The 17870-nt window shown below is 38.9% G+C and overlaps 1 protein-coding gene across 3 annotated transcripts in view; it reads right to left on the bottom strand.

Annotated features, from left to right (window-relative positions):
• The window catches only part of ZMAT3 (zinc finger matrin-type 3), a 40088-nt gene that overhangs the window by 16886 nt on the left and 5332 nt on the right, over window positions 1-17870 (bottom strand). The gene's annotated exons all lie outside the window — the stretch shown is intronic.

The following is a 17870-nucleotide window of genomic DNA, read 5'->3' as shown; positions in this document are numbered from 1 at the left end:
GAGGGGAAAGACAACTGTTAACAGAGGAACAGTGTAAAGAATCGGCAGTCTGCTTGAGATGCTCTCCAGGATCCTTTGGAAAAGAGGTAGGAGCTGATACACACAGGGAGCTAATTGTGTATGGTTTTGTCGATGATATAGACCTTGGACTTTAGAGGCAGCATGGGGCTCTGAAGGGCTTTAAACACAGCAGTTACATGACTGAATTGCATTTGAAAAAGATCATAAGAAATGGGAAGACAGAAAAAAGAGCCTAGGGAATGAGGGTCCAGAAAAAAGAGATTGAGAATGTCTGGTTAATGAAGTAAAATGGAAACCAGACAACTGTGGCATTATGGAAGTCTAGAACAAGGTGTTTCAAAAAAAGAGTCTAATTAGATACATTACAACCTAGGATATTTACTTTCAGGTATTCCAAACAAAAGCATACATATGAGGAGCTACCTATAAGAACAAAAGAATGGGGAAGACTAGAGATCTCTTCAAGAAAACATACATATAAGGATCTACCTATGACAACAACAGAATGGGAAAGAGTAGAGATCTCTTCAAGAAAATTAGAGATACCAAGGGAACATTTCATGCAAAGATGGGCACAATAAAGGACAGAAATTGTATGGAGCTAACAAAAGCAGAAGATACTAAGAAGAAGTGGCAAGAATATGCAGAAGATCTATACTAAAAAAATATCTGAATGACCCAGATAACCACGATGGTGTGATTGCTCACCTAGAGCTAGACATCCTGGAATGTGAAATCAAGTGGGCCTTAGGAAGCATTGCTATGAACAAAGCTAGTGGAGGTTATGGAATCTCAGTTGAGCTATTTCAAATCCTAAAAGATGATTCTGTGAAAATGCTGCACTCAATATGCCAGCAAATTTGGAAAACTAAGCAGTGACCACAGGACTGGAAAAGGTCAGTTTTCATTCCAATCCCAAAGAAAGGCAATGCCAAAGAATGTTCAAACTACCACACAGTTGCATTCATCTCACACGCTAGCAAAGCAATGCTCAAAATTCTCCAAGCTAGGTTTCAACAGTATGTGAATCGAGAACTTCCACATGTTCTAGCTGGATTTAGAAAAGGCAGAGGAACTAGGGATCAAATTGCCAACATCTGCTAGATCACAGAAAAACCAAGAGAATTCCAGAAAAACATCTACTTCTGCTTCATTGACTACAGTAAAGCCTTTGACTGTGTGGATCACAACAAACTGTGGAAAATTCTTCAAGAGGTGGGAATACCAGACCACCTTTACCTACCTCCTGGGAAATCTGTATGCAGGTCAAGAAGCAATAGTTAGAACTGGACATGGAACAACGGACTGATTCCAAATTGAGAAAGGAGTACGTCGAGGTTGTATATGGCCACTTTGCTTATTTAACTTATATGAGAAGTACATATGCAAAATGCCAGGCTGGATGAAGCACAAGCTGGAATCAAGACTGCAAGGAGAAATATCAATAACCTGTCATCAGTGGCACCATATGACACTAGTCATATGGCAAAAAGCAATGAGGAACTAAAGAGCCCCTTGATGAAAGTGAAAGAGGAGAGTGAAAAAGTTGGCTTAAAACTCAACATTCAAAAAACAAAGGTCATGGCATCCAGTCCCATCATGTCATGGCAAATAGATGGGGAAACAATGGAAACAGTGACAGAATTTATTTTCTTCGGCTCCAAAATCACTGCAGATGGTGCCTACAGCCATGAAATTAAAAGATGCTTGCTCCTTAGAAGAAAACCTATGACCAATCTAGACAGCATATTAAAAAGTAGAGACATTACTTTACCGACAAAGGTCCATCTAGTCAAAGCTATGGTTTTTCCAGTAGTTATGTATGGATGTGAAAGTTGAACCATAAAATAAGTTGAGTGCTGAAGAATTGATGCTTTTGAACTGTGGTGTTGGAGAAGACTCTTGAGAGTCCATTGGACTGCAAGGAGATCAAACCAGTCAATCCTAAAGGAAATCAGTCCTGAAAATGCATAGGAAGGACTGATGCTGAAGCTGAAGCTCCAGTACTTTGGCCACCTGATGGGAAGACTGACTCATTGGAAAAGACCCTGATACTGGGCAAGACTGACAGCAGGAGGAGAAAGAGGATGAGACAGAGGATGAAATGATTCAGTGGCATCACAGACTCGATGGACATGAGTTTGAGCAAGCTCCTGTAGTTGGTGATGAACAGGGAAGCCTGGTGTGCTGCAGTCCATGGGGTTGCCAAAAGTCAGACAGGACACTTCGACATGACTGTCTGACCAAACTGACTAACTGACCTATGAGAACTGTTCACAGAAGGACTGTTTGTAACCACTGAAGAAACAACTTAGGAGTCCAACTACAGGATAATGGATAAACTGTAGTCTGTTTATACAATGTAACACTATACCATGATTAAAATACAAATACTAGGCCCTGTGTGACAACAAAAAAGATTCTTATAACAAAATCCTGAATAAAAAGAAGATATTGGAAAAGAAGATATGTAGGCATAATCACTTTAATATGAGCCTTAAAAAATGAAACCACTACATTTTATGTAGGAAGATATATATGTAGCAAAAATACAAAAAAGTGGTGGGAGGGGAGGTGGGAGACAAAAATACCAATTTAGTATAGTGGCTACATCTGGGAGCATAAAAGCAGCTCAGTTCAGTTCAGTCAGTCAGTCGTGTCCAACTCTGCAACCCCATGGACTGCAGCATGCCAGGCTTCTCTCTCCATCACCAACTTCCAGACTCATATCCAAACTCATGTCCATCAAGCAGGTGATGCCATCCAACCAAGAGCCAGTAATGCCATCCAACCATCTCATCCTCTGTCATCCCCTTCTCCTCCTACCCTCAATCTTTCCCAGTATCAGGGTCTTTTCCAATAAGTTAGTTCTTCCCATCAGGTGGCCAAAGTACTGGAGCTTCAGCTTCAGCATCAGTCCTTCCAATGAATATTCAGGACTGATTTCCTTTAGGATTGACTAGTTTGATCTCCTTGCTATCCATCCAAGGGACTCTCAAGAGTCTTCTCCAGCACCACAGTTCAAAAGCATTAATTCTTTGGCACTCAGCTTTCTTTATGGTCCAACCTTCACATCCATACATGACTACTAGAAAAACCATATCTTTTGAGTAGTCAGACCCTTGTCAGCAAAGTCATGTCTCTGCTTTTTAATATGCTATCTAGGCTTTCCACAGCTTTTCTTCCAAGGAGCAAGTGTCTTTTAATTTCACAGCTGCAGTTACCATCTGCAGTGATTTTGGAGCCCAAGAAAAGAAACTTTGTCACTGTTTCCATTGTTTCCCCATCTATTTCCCATGAAGTGATGAGACCGGATGCCACGATTTTTGCTTTTTGAATGTTGAGTTTTAAGCCAGCTTTTTCACTCTCTTATTTCACTTTCATCAAGAGTCTCTTTAGTTCCTCTTCTCTTTCTGTCATTAGAGTGGTATCATTTGTGTATCTGAAACTGTTGATATTTCTCCCTGCAATCTTGATTCCAGCTTGTGATTCATCCAGCCCAGGTTTTTGCATGATGTACTCCTCATATAACTTAAATAAACAGGGTAACAATATACAGCCTTGATGTACTCCTTTCTCAATTTGGAACCAGTCCATTGTTCCATGTCCAGTTCTAACTGTTGCTTCTTGACCTGCATACAGATTTCCCAGGAGGTAGGTAAGGTGTCTGGTATTCCCATCTCTTGAAGAATTTTCCACAGTTTGTTGTGATCCACACAGTCAAAGGCTTTAGTATAGTCAATGAAGCAGAAGTAGATGTTTTTCTGGAATTCTCTTGGTTTTTCTGTGATCTAGCAGATATTGGCAATTTGATCTCTGGTTCCTCTGCCTTTTCTAAATCCAGCTAGAACATCTGGAAGTTCTCTATTTACATACTGTTGAAGCCTAGCTTGGAGAATTTTGAGCATTACTTTGCTAGCATGTGAGATGAGTGCAACTGTGTGGTAGTTTGAACATTCTTTGGCATTGCCTTTCTTTGTGACTGGAATGAAAACTGACCTTTCAGATAGGACAGCTTAGTTGGGAAAGGACACAAGTTCAATTGAACTGAAGCTAGATGACTTTAGCTTTTCATTCTAGAAGCTACATGACAAATACACATGTCCATTATATTATTTCACATATTTTTTATGTCTGAGGGGCTTCAAAATGATTTTAAAACAGCAATAACAAAAAAAAAGGAGTGGTTCTACCAGGTAAGCACAGAGAAGTAACAGTGGATTTGAAAAGATACAGATATAACAGATATAAAGAATAAATAACCTTGGTAAGAACCACTTCAGTAGAGTAGTGGGGGATAAAAGACCACATGAAGGGAAAGAATGGGAGAGGTGAAAATGGAGACAACCAATATAATATAGGCAGCTATACGGACAAGTTCTACTACAACATGGAGCAGAGAAACAGAGTACAGAGTTAGAAGGGGAAATGAATCAGTAGGAAAAAAATTTTAAGATGGCTTAGGCTTGTTTGCATGGCAACAGGAGGAAGTCAGAAAAACAAAAGAACAGATATGCAGGAACTATACCACAGTTACAGAACCACAGTCCATAAAAAGGCAAAAGAAAATGACGTACACAGGATTACAGGAGGGATCAACCTTAGATAGTGTCAGGCATTTAATTCCGAACCAGTATCTAGAGCAGTATTTGAGCAAATATCGCATCCATACATTAATGATAACAACGGCAACTAACAATTTTAAGCACTCATGTGACAGGTAGTATTCTAAACACTTTATCAATATTATCTCATTTAACCATCATGAAATTTCTATCAAGTAGGTAAAATTACTGTCCCCATTTTACACATTAGGAAATTAAGTTCAATGAGTTAATCATTTACCCAAGAGTTTTCAGATAGCTCCATAGAGGCTGCCTAGATTTGCATTTCTCCATACATCCTCCACAAACAACACAGAATAATAAGAAAAAACCCCACAAAACCCATGCCCTCCATACAACTAGAAGCCACAGAATGCCCAGACTCCAAAATAACAGTAAGTAAAAAAGAAAAGACATCAAATCCCAATGAGTAATCACTCATGCTCCTGCCACAAGCCTTCACAGTAAGCGAGAGCAGTCCAACAACAACTGAAGGACACAGAGAAGGAGCTTGCAGTTAGATTATAAAGCTAAGATTGCTTTATAACCACCACCAGAAAAAGTAAATCCCCCAATTTTATAAATATTAAAGCATGATCCAGTCACCGACTGCTGGACAGGGACTTAAATGTACACATGATCTGAAGTGGCTATCTTCAAAGTGGCTTTTAGAGGAGAAAAAGGCAAAAAGGAGGGGAGAGGCACCCTTTGGCAACAAGCAGATGAAGAGGAAGAGAAGCAATGGGAAAAGTCAGCATCCTCAGGACAAGAAAGAACAAAGCAAAATTCAGAAGACAGGACTTTCCAGGTGGTCCAGTGGCAAAGAATCTGCCTGCCATTGTAGGAGACACAGGTTCAATCCTTGGTCCAGGAAGATTCCACATGCCTCAGAGCAGCTAAGCCCATCTGCAACAACTACTGAGCCTGTACTCTGGAGCCCACAAGCCACAACTACCAAAGCCTGCACATTCTGGGTCTTGCATGCCACAGCTAGAGAGTAGTCCCTGCTCACCACAACTAGAGAAAGCCCTTGCACAGCAACAGTGACCCAGTGCAGTCAAAAGTGAATTTTTTTTAAAAATCAGAGGACATATAAACACTCTCCTGACCACCATAAAAAAAAAAAATTATTACAGAACTGGACTTTGCTACAGTGATAGAAGAGGTTGCCACTGAATTATGAATCTCATAAACTACCCAAAACCCACATAATAAATACACAAAAAGAAATCAATTCTACACAAAGTTACCAAAAAAATACATCTCAGCAAATGAAGTACACCTCCAAAACAAAGAAAAAGAAACAAAAGAAAACAACATTCCAAACAGAATTAAATATATATTCAAACAAAACTTGGGGATATAAAAAAAAAATCACCTTGAAATAGGAATTCAAAATGTACAAAGAAAAATTAGGCAAAATATAATGAGAGGGAGAGGGTGGGAAGATTTGGGAGAATGGCATTGAAGCATGTATACTATCATGTATGAAATGAGTCGCCAGTCCAGGTTCAATGCACGATACTGGATGCTTGGGGCTGGTGCACTGGGACGACCCAGAGGGATGGTATGGGGAGGGAGGAGGGAGGAGGGTTCAGGATGGGGAGCACATGTATACCTGTGGCGGATTCATTTCAATATTTGGCAAAACTAACACAATACTGTAAAGTTTAAAAATAAAATAAAATTTAAAAAAAAGAGAGAAATGAAAAGAAGGATAATTAAATTATAGAAAGTAAAAGGTACTTATATCCAAAATGAGGAGTAAACCCAACTGTCAAAGAAGAATAGACTCAAATGAAATGTAGTAAGAGGCATTGAAGAAAGACGGAAAAGCAGTCAAGAAAATAAAAATGATAAAAATAAAACAATTTAAAGGGTCAAGAGAGGAAGCAATAGAAGAGAAAGACAAGTAGAGAAAGAATGACTTATATAAAACTGGAGTCCCCAGAGAAGAAAAGCAAAATCAAACAATCAAACAGAACTAACATTTGAAACTATAATTGTTCAAAAGTGTCTAAAATTGTCCAAAAGTAAATGAAGATCTGAATCTACATATTGAAAAGGCATGCCAGCTATCTGGGAAAATTAACCCAGAACAATCAAATCTGCAGTCGATCTTTTAAACTGTATGAGACTTCAAAGAAAAGGGAAAAAAAAAGTCCTCTTAAACTCTCCAGACAAAAAGATCAAATAACTTGCAAAGGCAAAGGAATTAGAATGGTGTCCACAATACACAAAGCAAGGCAATAATGGAACAGCCTTTTTTAAAAAATAAAGGTGTGAACCAAGGATTTTATGCCCAGCCAACTATTCCTGTATCAAATGTGAAGACTATAAAAAATATTTCTAAATACACAAGACCTTAGGAATTTAGTACTTAAAAGTCACTCTTGAAAAATCTATTAACACTTCATTCACCCAAGAAATGACTGGGGAAACCACCAAAAGGACTGATGTTATTTTCAGGTGTCTAAATTATCAATGCTGGGAAAGACTGAAAGCAAAGGCAGGAAGAGAAAGGGACGACAGAGGATGAGATGGTGGGATGGCATCACCAACTCAATGGACATGAGTTTGAGTAAGCTCTGTGAGTTGGTGATGGACAGGAAAGCCTGGCATGTTGCAGTCTATGGGGTCATAAAGAGCTGGACACAACTGAGAGACTGAACTGAACTGAACTGTATCAAACACTAAAAAGGTGAAGATGACAGTGAAATATTAATGTTTAAATATTATACATTATGACACAATGGAAATAATGCAACAAAAATGGGAAAAGGAAAGTAGAATAAGCTCATTGATTCTGTAATAGGCAACAGTTGGGATACCATTAAAAACTGACAAATCAGGTAGTAAAACAGTAAATAACTGAACACGTTGGTAAAATCATATAAAATAGTGTAAATAAGAAGAAAATGAAAAAGGAGTACAAGGGATGATATAGTGTGACACCTTTCTAAATATACCTTTTGCACAGGTGTAGAGAACAAACATATGGAGACCAGGTGGGGAGCGGGTGTGTGGGATGAATTGAGAGATTAGAATTGAAATCCATACTCTATTGATACTAAGTATAAAAGAGATAACTGCTGCTAAGTCGCTTCAGTCATGTCCAACTCTGTGCGACCCCATAGATGGCAGCCCACCAGGCTCCCCGGTCCCTGGGATTCTCCAGGCAAGAACACTGGAGTGGGTTGCCATTTCCTTCTCCAATGCATGAAAGTGAAAAGTCAAAGTGAAGTCGCTCAGTCGTGCCAGACTCTTCGCGACCCCATGGACTGCAGCCTACCAGGCTCCTCCGTCCATGGGATTTTCCAGGCAAGAGTTCTGGAGTGGGGTGCCATTGCCTTCTCCAAAAGAGATAACTAATCAGAACCTATTGTATAGCTCAGGAAACTCTGTTAGTGCTCTGTGGTGACCTGAAAGGGAAGGAAATCCAAAAAAGAGGGATATACGTATACATATAGCTGATTAACCTTGCTGTACAGTGGAAACTAATACAACATTGTAAAGCAACTCTACTCCAATAAAAATGAATTAAAACTCTAAATAAATATACCTTTTTGTATGATTCTGACTTTTAGAACTATATTAACATTCTACAGGCTTAGAAAAAGAATCAAAGTCAACAAGAATTGGGGAAGACCCAAAGTGAAATAAGTACAAACAGAAATAAGCCTAACTGTATGAAAAAATAACATGACCACACCAAAGGAGGAGGGAAGGAAAAAACTATTCATATAGTCAGTCTGAAAGTATCTCTCCCATAATACTTACTAAGCACAAAAAGAAAAACAATAACTTTACAAAGGACAACACTAGCAGAGCAGCATCTTTGTAACCTAAGTAACTTTGTAAAACAGTATTTTGACTACACACTATAATGCTAGACACCAAAAGAACAAGACATAAATATTATCCTCTCATTAGTATGCTTATTTTCCAAAAGGACATAGATTATCAATCCCAGAACTATTTTTATGTGTACTGTGAGTGTGTACGTGTTTGTGTGTGTGAATGTGTGTTCTGTGTATAATGATACATATATAACTAGCTCTATCATAAGAAGATCTAGAAGCAATGACACTCGAGTACCAAAAGGCCCACCCAACACTCAGATTTTGGTCTCTAATACCATTCTCCAATTTAAAAAAAAAAAAAAAAAAACTGGCTCCTTGAAGAAATGGTTGACGTGGGGAAGGTACCAAAAAATCCTGGAATACTTTGTATTGTCAGAAAGTAAGGAACTGCACCAAAAATAATGGGGACATGTCAAATGAACATAAGCACCAGCCTGAAGGGAAACACACTGGTCAAATGTGAGACAGTGAATACATCAAAATAAATTATAGTAAGTGTTTATATCCCTGAATTAATATAAGAATCTACAATCCATACTGATAATTTATGGATACTGATATATTATGGATAATAATCCATACTAATTATTTGGGAAAGTTCTTCATTAAAGTAAAATTCTAACTATAAATATAGAAAGAATAATTGAAGCAGAAAAATCACCATTTGGCAAACACCATGGTAATAATTACTGCAGGGAAAAATCATTACTAGATGCTATTATCACTATTATGTACATCACTATGTAAAAATAGAATGAGAAATATCCACACAGTCCCAAGGTGTCTCCCCATATGATACTTATTAAACATAAGAAGAAAAACAGTAATTTTACAAAGGAGAGTCCCAGCAGGCACCACCGTAATCAGTGATCAAAAGTTAACAGCAGCAGTGATGGAAGTATTCACATCAAGTCCTTTCCAATATGAAAAAATGGGAAAGACACATCAGTTCTGTGGTATTCCTGTCCAAAAAAAACCACATAACCTGAATTCAATCATGAGAAAACAACAAACAAACCCAAATTGGGTCATTCTACAAAACAACTTCTCAAAAATTGCAAGATAGTAAAAAGCATAGAAAAATTTAACCCATCTACATTAAAGAATACATAACACTACATGCAAAAATTTATCTAGGATTGAATCCCTGAACCAGAGAAAGGACATCAGTAAACAATTGATGAAATGTAAAAGGTCTATATAGCCAAAACTATGGTTTTTCCAGTAGTCGTGTACGTATGTGAGAGTTGGACCATAAAGAAGGTTGAGCACCGAAAAATTGATGCTTTTGAATTATGGTGCTGGCGAAGACTCTTGATAGTCCCCTGGAACGGAAGGAGATCAAACCAGTCAATCCTAAAGGAAATCAACCCTGAATATTTATTGGAAGGACCGATGCTGAAGCTGAAGCTCTAATGCTCTGGGCCCCCCTGATGCGAAGAGCTAGCTCACTAGAAAAGACCCTGATGCTGGGAAAGATTGAAGGCAGGAGGAGAAGGGGATGACAGACGATGAGATGGTTGGATGGCATCACCAACTCAATGGACATGAGTTTGAGCAAACTCTGTGAGATGGTGAAGGACAGGGAAGCCTGGTGTGCTACAATCCATGGGGTCGCCAAGGGTCAAACATGACTTAGCAACTGAACAACAACAAAACAGTCTGTAGAGCAGATAATATTGTTGTTATCAGTATTGAGTTCCTGATTTTGATAACTATACTATGCTGCTGCTGCTGCTGCTAGTCGTGTCCGACTCTGTGCGACCCCATAGACGGCAACCCACCAGGCTCCCCCGTCCCTGGGATTCTCCAGGCAAGAACACTGGAGTGGGTTGCCATTTCCTTCTCCAATGCATGAAAGTGAAAAGTCAAAGTGAAGTCACTCAGTCATGTCCGACTCTTAGCGACCCCATGGACTGCAGCCTACCAGGCTCCTCCGTCCATGGGATTTTCCAGGCAAGAGTACTGGAGTGGGGTGCCATTGCCTTCTCCAACTATAGGTATATAAAATATTAATATTGGGGGAATCTGATGAGGTGCATGCAGAAATTTTTAAGAAGCATTTTATACAATAAAACTATTCACATTTAAAAGTTAATAAAATAAAAGTTGCCCAAAGCCACAAGTAAATGCCAGAAATGAGAACACTCTTGTTCCAGAGTCCATACCACCCTGATCCACTGCACCTTAAGACAACTAAACACAATTAAGGACTCACTCAAGTACTAGGAGCTGTCCTAAATATTTTATACCTACTAACTTGCAGGTATGATAAGTATCATCATTATGATCATCATCTTCATGAGGCATAGAGAAATTAGGGTATATTTCCAATACCATACATCTAGTGAGTATTTCGTACTAGAACTTGAACACTAGCCTGACCCCATGATATGTTAACTAATATCCTATAAAACAGATGCTAGAAAAGAAAATAATAAGAAATCAATATACCCCTAAAAATTAAAGATATGATTATCAAAATTTAAAAAATTCAACACAGCATTAGAATTCAAGAATATCTCTCAGAAATTCAATAAAAGGGAGAAATAAGAAATATGAAGAATCAATCCAGCTAATCCAAGATAGCGCTAGTAGAATTATCAGGGGGAAAAAAGAGAAATATAGAGGAGAATATTATCAAGGAAATCATATCAAAGAAAATTCCCCAGAGCTCAAGAGAAATGAGAGTATGCAAACTGAAAGGATCCTCTAGGGCTGACAGGGACAGATGAATGAAGACCCAGACCGAAACACACTCATCACTGTGAAATTTCAGATACCAAGGATAAAAAAGAAAGCCGAAAAACTTCCAGGGAAAAAAAGCCCAAAATTAAAGTGGGTCACCCACATGAGAATAAGAATCTGAATAAGATTTCTCTCCAGCAACACTAGGAAGACAAAAACAAAACAAAACACACAGGTATATGCCGGGGTCCAGCCCCAGCTGATCCAGGGTATTCGAAGGAGAGACGGCTAGGCGAGGGTCGGGGAACAACTGCTTAATTAAACGTTAATTAAGGATATAAAGAGTAATGGAATAAGGATAGCTCAGTAGGAAAATTCAGTGGAGAAAAGAGGCTGAGTAGCTTGGTTTACGCGGGGGACCAATAAAACTTCAAGACAAGAAGCTTGCACCACTTACGTAGGCCGCAGGCGTCCTTCCGTTCTCCCGAAGGAGAGGAGACGCTGAGGCCTCCCCGGTCGGATCTTAGAAGCCCAGGCATAATTAGCAAGCATGGCGGGTTCCGCGCTCCAGATGGAGACTCAACCAGAGTGAGAGAGAGAGAGAGACATGGGGAGACCAGTATTTCGAGAAACTGATCCCAATTCTTTATTTTCCATGGTCTACTTTTATACACTGAGGTGTTATGCAAAAGTCACGCGGGGTCAGCAGTCCTGACTTTTATCAAAGTCAGGTGCTTCATACAAATGTATACAGAGGTCTTAGGGGTGTTACATCATCTTCTGGCCGGGGGGCCTGCTGACAATTTACGACCCTCTCCTTGTGACAGCGGTCAGTCAACCAGGACACTTATTTCTCCAGGGGTGATTATTCTTAAAACAGACGCCACCCAAATAAAGTTACATTCCTATAGGGTGAGGGTGTAGTGGGTTTTAGTTAAGGAAAGAATTTACTTAGCCTAAGGTCTAACGTGATTTATATCAAAGGTTAATACTTATTTCTTCTATATATTCATTAATGTGTATAAGGGCAGGGGATGTGGAGACTTAGCAGTAAACATCAGCTCAACAAATGAAAAAACCCTTCACCAATACAATTTCTAATCAGCCCATTATACTTATACTAATAATTTTTCTAACTTTTCTAAAGAACCTGTTTTTAGAAGGTTTAAAGCATCTCGTGCCTCTCACAGTTGGGAGGCTGTGAGCAATCACATGTGGCCGGACAAGCCTGTCAGGCAGGCTAGAGAACCTTCAGAGGAGTTTGTAGGTTAAAACACTCTTGTCACACCCAGGAGTTTTTATTAACTGGAGCTCTAAGTTAACTCCTTCTCCGAAAGAGGTGGTGGGGGACAGCCCCCCGTAAAGCCAGAGGTGTAGGTGAGAGCACAAAGTAGTAAAGTAGGCAGGCTCTGGTTATGGGGGTAGATGCTCGAGGATTTCCAGGGGGACTCCTGAGGCTCGATCCCGCCTTTGCGTATGTTGAGCCTCCTTCCTCATGACCTTTGCCACGGGCGGAGTGCCTCACGCCGGCCCCCAACAGGTATACATGCACACACAATGCAGTATAGCTTTTAACATTTTTAGGAAAATAATAGTCAACCTGGAACTAAACTGTCAAGTATGAAGTTATAATACAGACATTTTTAGACACATAAAAGTATCTCAGAAAAATATTATTTTCCATTCATTACTACTTCACTTTAAAGAGAGAGAAATGTGCTGTAATATACATTTATATTTATCCTTTCTTCCTTCAAGTAATGTGAAGATGTACTCCAACAAAACAGGATAAAAAAAAGAAAACATGCATATTTAGAAAATGGCAACCTAAGCCATAGAGCAATGAAGAAAAATTCAAAACTAACAGCTGTGCAGCAAACACAGAGGGCAACCAGTTGAGAATGGAGCAAGAAGACAGAAGGATCTGGGGGCAAAAAGGGGATTCCACACAATATATAGAGTGATCAAGAGTTTGGAGGGGAAAATGAGGATATGATAAAGATATATCATGTAAGAAAAAGAAGGGGGAAAATGAAAGCAATGAAAAAGTACTGGAAACAAAAAAAGATACACAATGAAGTCATGATACAAATGTAAAGTATCTGGTTCAAATTAGAACAAGCAATCAGTGGGTTTCATGAAGATGAGTGAAATGGATTATAAACAATAAAAAGAAAGATTAAGAAGCTAGTAGATTTTTTTTACGGAGAAGGCAATGGCACCCCACTCCAGTACTCTTGCCTGGAAAATCCCATGGAAGGACTGAGCGACTTCACTTTCACTTTTCACTTTCATGCACTGGAGGAGGAAATGGCAACCCACTCCAGTGTTCTTGCCTGGAGAATCCAGGGACAGAGGAGCCTGGTAGGAGGCCGTCTATGGGGTCGCACAGAGTCAGACACGACTAAAGCAACTTAGCAGCAGCAGCAGCAGATTTTTTTAAGGCATAAGAATCTTCTATTTTTTTTAAGAAAGTGTGAGAAACTCAGGGAAAAACAAAAAGCTATTTCAAAGTTATAATACACATCTGAAGGAAACTAAAAGGGAATGATTTTGAGGAACTGGTGACTTTCAAGAAAGAGCTATCCATTTGAACATCTCTTTTAAGTGGTATGGAACCATGACATTGGAAACAGAAAGAAATAAATAGCTTTGCACTGAACATTTCCCTACTAATAATACAAAAGCTAAATATCAATTTTTAACAATTCAAGTCAACTTGCAAATATCAAGCATAGGAAACTTAATCTGATTATAGAATAAACAAAAATATTATAAAACTTGATGTTGTCAAAATAAAACTAGAGCCAATCCAAGATGGGAGGCAGAAAGAAGAATAGAGAAGAAAAGGTAGGGCATAGCTGTGGAAGTGAGAACAGGTGATTACTGCTTTTCATTATAAATCTTTTATTCTATAGGCATTATTTTGAGAAAAATATCTTTGAATGTTTTAAGGAGTAAGCTGTTACCAGTGCAAATGCTACAAAGAGGCTAAGTGAGAAGGAGCTAGATTTCACCTCTAATGTCACAGATAGCCTTGAAAAGGACCATTTCACTAGAATACCGGAATGGAAACCAGAGTATGGTGGTAGGGAAATGAAAACTTGAAGAGGACAAGTATATCCAGCAGAACTCTTAAGGACAGAAGAAAAGAAAGATTGCTAACAAGAGGAATTAAAAGGAAAGGGAAGGTTGTTGTCGCTATTTTTATTGACATGGGGGAAAAAACCTGAGCATGTTTTTAATCTGATTGAGGTAAAGAAGGGATGACAGGTAATGAAATCCCGAGTACAGGGTGAAGAATCAGCCTTGTAAAGAAGAAAGGATATCTATTGTGAAATGCAAAGAAACCAGGTAGGGAGGGGGCTTCCCTGGTGGCTCAGCAGTCAAGAATCCGCCTGCCCTGTGTCACAAAGAGTCAGACATGACTGAGTGACTAAGCGTGCAAGATGTAGGCAGGATGCGACAGGGAAGCAGAAAGGTGGTGAGATCCAGCTAAGAGGGTCACAGAGAGCTTCTATCCACCAGCAAAGTTTATTTTGACCACTCTCAGTACACTGCAAGTTCAACTGGAAAACAATCAAATGGGAAATTTGAGGGGGGGGGGGGGCGGGTGCGAAAAACATAAAAATTAGCTGACATTAGAGATTATGCCATCCAAAGCTAGCATCATCCAAAGCTGGGTGATCAACGTAAAAATGTATGTGCCAAAATCAGTACTTTAAATTTGGGGATAACATCAGCTGTATCCTCTGAATTATGAATTAAGGTCACTACCTTATGTATTTCAATTCTAGAACTACTTTTTTCCCCTGTGTTCTGTGTTTTTCAAATTAATCTACTTACTATGGTAGGTTGTTGTTTGGCTACTAAATATTACGAATAGAAATCTATGTTGATGACAGATTTTTAAAATGTACCTTGAATAACTAGTTCTTTTTCAAATGAGTTACATGAATTAACAGGAAAAAATGGTTGACGTTATTTCAAAATGTAGAGGCCTTAGCAAAATTTATCCAATGCTTTTTGCTTTTAAAATTTCTATTACTGACCTTCTATCCTAAAGTGATTCTTCCTCTGGGCAGTTATGCTGCTGAAACAGTATTATGTTGCTCCATGTCTGGCTTACCCTAAGTCACCTGAAGCCTACAGACAGATTTTAATACATATTTTTCCTCCAAAGGTTTTACTTTAAATTATAACTAAAGTCATCATTTTGAGACCACAAAAATATGTACCGTCATTAAAAATCAAACAATAGCAAAGGGTATTTTGAAGCAAGCTGACTGGGTTAAAAAGTCCTGGGAATAGAACTAAATCTGTGATGACCACTGATATGCATGGGTCATCACTAAGGCAGCCCCAGCTTAGGAACACAAGGATGGCAGGGGAAAATCTCAGTGAGCTTAAAGGGAAGTATTTGTTGAGCAGTTTCCATTGTGTGTCCTGGATTACTGGAGCATGATATGGTCAGTCTCTACCGTAACACCACGCAAACCAGACTGAAGGCTGTTTACAATACCCTGGGCAATTTGAAACTTTGACATTTCAACAATGGCATCAACTGACCATAACATTTTGAGTAATGTAATCAACTGTGATTTATTACCTCACATGAATGTGTTTCTAGCTTATAAATAGGCTACCACTGATCCATTTTATCTCACACATAATGAATCTGTGGTCTTGGTATCAGTCAGTATTAAAAAATTACAAAGCATGTTTTAGAGTTGAAATAAAACTTTATTTCCATCATCTCATCAGCCACCTTGCTGTATCAGTCCACAATAATTGCTATTCTGCCTATTTCTGGTCCTCAGTAAGCCTCACTCATTAGTTTTACCCTTGTCTCTAGAAGACTTCCTAAATCACAGCTTATTCGTGTACCCTTGGTATAGTCTTCGATGTATCTTTCAGGATAACATTTCTATGCTTTTTTTCTATGTTGGTGCACCCATATATGTTGTGTTCACACTCAAATTATTTATTATTCTGATCTACTCTTTGATCCACACTCTCGCATGCTGACATTTCTCTCAGGTTGAAATCCAGATTTCACTTCTGGATTAGCTTTCTTCTATGCTATCCTATGGAGAAGGCAATGGCACCCCACTCCAGTACTCTTGCCTGGAAAATCCCATGGATGGAGGAGCCTGGAAGGCTGCAGTCCATGGGGTCACTGAGGGTCGGACACGACTGAGCGACTTCACTTTCACTTTTCACTTTTATGCATTGGAGAAGGAAATGGCAACCACTCCAGTGTTCTTGCCTGGAGAATCCCAAGGACGGCGGAGCCTGGTAGGCTACCTCTATGGGGTCGCATAGAAGCGACTTAGCAGTATGCTATCCTAATGAAACTGCTCTGTACTTTTATACATGAACAGCTTGCTTTGTTTCTTAGAGGAAGAAAACTTCTTCCCCTAAGAATTACCAGTAACACTGGTTTCATTCAAATCTTTGCTTCTGAGCTCTGAAGAACTGGCTTTTATTACACTCACACTTGTTGTTTTCTATTAGGTTCCACTCTCTAGGTACCAGTTTGCTTCTTCTCTACTCTCTTTTTCCTCAGTTCTTGGCTGCTTAAATTGTTTCTAGAACAGGCTGTCCTTCTCCAACTTTTCCACTTAAAAATTCTGATTATCTAAAATTTAATTCCATTTTCTTATATTTTCTAATTCATATATTCACTGTATCACTGAGGAAGCTGAAATTAAGTATATATTACTCTTCAGCTAAAACGTTCAGAGCACACATACACACAAGTGTAGAAGAAAAGAAAAAACCTACATAAATTCTGGTTCTCTTTCTTATCTAGTTTAAGCTTTATAATCCAATGACTCTGATCAAATTGAACTCTCTCTATGCATAACCAGAAGCATCCATCACTGTCACAAAGAGATATTAGGAAGGAAAAGGCAGGAGGTGTATGTACAATCCATGTACATATATTTAAATTACATATTGCCCAAGAGTTTTCCCTCATAAAAGTAAACAACTTTTCTGTAAATGGTACTTACATGTGTATATGACACACAATTAACTTGCTCCAAAGTTAATGGTTTAAACAGCTAAAAATCAAAACTTTAGAAACCAGGCTTGATTTTCATGAGTCGTAGGCCATAAAACCAAACATTCCACAGAAACAAATGAAGACAAAAGCTATTAATAGCACTGTGTGTTGAATTTGACATGGATCATCCTAACAGGCCACAACCGAAAAGTAAAACTGGCAAAAGAAGAACCCGTGTCAAACCATTGTCATGGGAAGTGATACACAGAGGGAATGAGAGTAGGGGGTGGGGAAAAAGAAAGAAACGTAAAATAAATCCAGAAGAGGCTTTTATGAACCAATAATGATCAGAGTCGGACATGACAGAGCGACGAACACACTGGTCAACGAGCAACAGCGACACTTGCCAAGATCGGATGATATAATTAACTCTTTGCGTTGGAGGGCAAAATAAGGCCAACAACAGCAACTCCATACAAGTAACATGTCTTCCCCTAAATCCCAAAGAAAACAATTCACCATTAAAATGTCTCTGATGTACAGTCACAAAGTGACGCAATTAGCCACCTTGAAGATCAGCCCTAAACAAAACAGCAAAGACTTACACCCAGAGTAAATAAAAACTTGACAGAAGTTACAGAGGCACAACAGGAGAAACGTCTTCCTAACAGTCATCCTTCTACC

This window comes from Bubalus kerabau, chromosome 2 (genome assembly GCF_029407905.1).
Source record: "Bubalus kerabau isolate K-KA32 ecotype Philippines breed swamp buffalo chromosome 2, PCC_UOA_SB_1v2, whole genome shotgun sequence".
In the NCBI taxonomy this organism is placed as follows: Eukaryota; Metazoa; Chordata; class Mammalia; order Artiodactyla; family Bovidae; genus Bubalus; species Bubalus kerabau.
This window is presented reverse-complemented; position numbering and strand designations above follow the sequence as displayed.